Source organism: Glycine max, chromosome 13, assembly GCF_000004515.6.
Source record: "Glycine max cultivar Williams 82 chromosome 13, Glycine_max_v4.0, whole genome shotgun sequence".
Classification (NCBI taxonomy): domain Eukaryota; kingdom Viridiplantae; phylum Streptophyta; class Magnoliopsida; order Fabales; family Fabaceae; genus Glycine; species Glycine max.
The window spans coordinates 45,218,389-45,221,951 of record NC_038249.2 but is presented as its reverse complement, the minus strand read 5'-3'; the positions used below and the strand labels follow the sequence as shown (position 1 = coordinate 45,221,951).

General features: G+C 32.6%; 1 pseudogene; it reads right to left on the bottom strand.

The window, feature by feature from the left end:
• LOC100818962 (65-kDa microtubule-associated protein 6-like) overlaps positions 1-1,466 on the bottom strand; it is a 3,357-nt pseudogene extending 1,891 nt beyond the window's left edge.
• Between the last annotated feature and the right edge of the window lie 2,097 nt (positions 1,467-3,563).

The following is a 3,563-nucleotide window of genomic DNA, read 5'->3' as shown; positions in this document are numbered from 1 at the left end:
ACGAAAAGCAATTAAGCATACTGCAAAAAAATCACCTTCTGAAATTCTAGTTTTCCTTTCTATTTTTAACTTGAGAATGGCCTGCTCTAGACCTTCCAATGTGCTATTGCTAATATTAGTCGACTGTTCCACTTGAGTCCCATGCAAACTTGGGTGAACATCACCCACGGTCTGACCAAAATCCAACCCAAGCACACTACAAAGAGAAAGCACCTCATTCACGCATTGCAAGACCTTTTGAAGGTGATCATCATCAAAAGAACACACATATAAAAGGCAAAAATGAGTTATAAAATAAAAGGAGGATCAATATACTGATTGATATGAGGCTATAAAACAAGACAACAGGGGTAAAGAAAAGCATTTTAATTGCCACATGTACTACTTTTTCTTAGGGGAAAAAATAAAACAGCAGGGAGCTTGCACAAACAAGAAATGAATATTTACATGAATTGATCATTCACAAAAATCAAAGATTTATTAACCCATAACCACGGTCCAGAGCTATAAGAAAGTTCATGGGTCAGTTTATATCATAATACAAACCTTTTCTTTTTTATATTCATTAAGTCTCCTAAGTGACAAGTCCTGTTCATCCTCAATTGTTGTGATGCTCAAAAATGCAAATAAAGTAAAACAAGGCCTAACCAAACAGTAGTGGAAGAATGTACCAGATGAAGAATATAGTAAAAATGAAAACAATAAACAGTTTGGTATTATTAACTTCCTACACACAAAATATGCAAAATCAACAAAATTCTAAAACACTACACCAAAGCTAAACCAAATTGCAACCAAACCAGAAATCGGTTCCATGTTAGTGTCATCATATCTCGTAAAGGCAACAAGAATAAATAAACAGTACAGTATAAAGACAAAGTCAACCCGAAAACCCGATACCAACTATTCAACTGGTAACTTTTAAGATGCATCAAGAATCCCAATCCACTGAATTTTAAAAATTATACAGTAAAAAACCCATCAAACTTTAGACCAAAAACAAGGAAAAAATAAAAGATAAAAAAGCTGAAAAAAAAGACCTTTTCAACTCACGTAATCAATCTAATGAAGAAAGACAATGCCCCTTTCGCCCTATAATAAAATAACCTACAGAGACCCTATCAGTGCTTTTTTTTTTCTTTTGACACAGTGAACAGACAAAAAGTTGACCCGAGGAGAAAGAAGACATCATTGGGTAGAGAATAGCCAAGAACAAGAAGATGATGAAGAAAAAGAAGAAGAAGAAAAGAAAATAAAGGAGTAGGCATATCATGAACAAATCATCACAAGCAGACTCTTCATTAAGAAAAAGAAACACCCCATATCTTCATTTTGCACCCAACAAATTCCTCAAAACCCAGAATTCTGAAACACCAAAGAAAGAGAAAGACCTCAAGTTCTATGAGCAAAGCAGTGCAAGTAGAGCTTCTGCGGATACTAGTGCCATGTCCCCCAATGGCCAGCATTGTTACCAAAAATATGAGACCCTCTTTCAGAGGTAGTACTTTAATTGAAAGTTACCAAGTAAGGTGGTAGAAGAAGAAAAAGAAGAACAAGAACAAGAAAGACTAAGAAGGGTCAAAGAAGAAGAAAGCAAGAAACTTTCATCTCATGTGAAAGACCAAGAGACATGGGGTGTCTCCATTGCTTCAAACAACCTTAGCTCCCTCAGATCTAAAGCTGAAACCTTTAGCAGCCGCTTTCCCTCTGTCTCTATAAATATTGAGCAAATTGTTTTGGTAGCTACAAAGAAAGAAAGAAAACAAATTGTGGAGAGAGAGAGAGAGAAATAACAGGATCTGTAAAAAGGGTGTGTTTTCAAAGGGAGAAGAAGATGAAAATGATTGTCATTATTATTGTTGAAGAGGGAAAGAGAAAAGAGAAAAGCAAAGAACAAAGAAGGAGGATAATGCTTTTTTAGGGTATGGTGGTTTGATGCTAAAATGCGCCAAAATGTAGCAAGAACAGAACAACAAGAAGTAGCAGGTAAAAAAAAGAAAGAGGCAAGTATTGGAACGAAATGGATCCGTATTCTGTATGTGTATGCATACACACTTCACTCTCATGTGTTCACATTCGCCACTTAACTTTCTCTTCATGAGTGAGTGTGAGAATTTTTTCTGATATTTGTTGTTTTCGTACTTGTCATGAGGCGCGTGCTAGTCACTCCCTAATAGGACAAGAAAGCTTCTTATTAACTTAGTGGAAGCTTCTAAAATTATTCCTTTCATTTCATATACATGTTTAAATAACTTATTTGATTTCTTTATTATATAAAATTTAAGAATTAATATTCATGATTTTAGGAACTAATAAATAAATAAGGATTAAATTATGATTGAGTTAAATTGGAGTAATTTTTACAGATAACTTCTATTGGATGAAAATAGTGATTATAAAGGGATTAATATCCACTTACTAAATTCATACTAAAAAAATTGTTCTCTTTAAAAAAAAATACACCAAAGACTTAATAAAAATCTTATTATAACAAAGATATATTTTACTCTCTAATAATTATGTGTTATGGACTAATAAATAAATAATAATTAAAAACTAAATTATGATTGAGTTAAACTGGTGTAACTTTTATAGATAATTATTATTTGATGGAAGTAGTAATTATAAAGGTGTTAATATTCACCCAAAAAAGGTCTTCTTCCTACTAAAAAATTATTCTCTTAAAAAAATCAAAATAAACTTAATAAAAATCTCCCTGTGAACAAAGATATATCTTACTCTTTAATAATTGTGTGAAAAATATAAATTTAACCCGAAACCCTGAACCCCAAACCCTTTCAGAGAACGATTAACCTGAATCAAAAAGAACAGAACAGAGAGCAAAGAGAAGTAGAGACTTAGAACACATAGGAAATGATAAACACAAAAAACAAAGGAGTGAGTATCTCTTACAGAATATAGACAAAAAATAGAGAGAACAGACAAGGAAAAAGATGAAATAATTGGAGAAAAAGAGTTTGTCACAAAATTTGGTAGAAGTGTTCAATCAAAGAGATCTTATTCAAGTCATGGGTTTGAGTTTGCGAAAGATATAAGAACACTTGTAGTAACCACATTTAAAGAACACTCAATGCAACGGAATAGTCACTAAAGTCTAAAGAATCAGAATCTGTTGTGTTAAAAAGAAAGAATAAGTATTGCTTTCCCCACCATACCTCTTGCTATCACTGCAACAGCCATGAGATTTACACAATGCCATAACCATATTATAGTATATTGTTATAAAATGGTTTCAATTTAACAATTGATAGAAAGAACCACAAATAATTGGTTTTTACTTTTTACTAATGCACCTTTGATAAAAGTGTCGCATAAGAAGCCAATGCCGATCCAAAAATTCTTTTCTTATTTAGGTTCCTATGCTTTGCATGTTATCACAATAAAACAAATTTAGAGAAGGAAGAATTTAAACCTTGCATCTAAACCATGCACCACGATAACCACCTTTTCAAAGCATCTTGACTCAGCCAAATCCCCAACTTGGAATGGAAGATCAGGCATCTTTATGTACTTCCACTTTTTTAAGACAAAAATCTTGATAT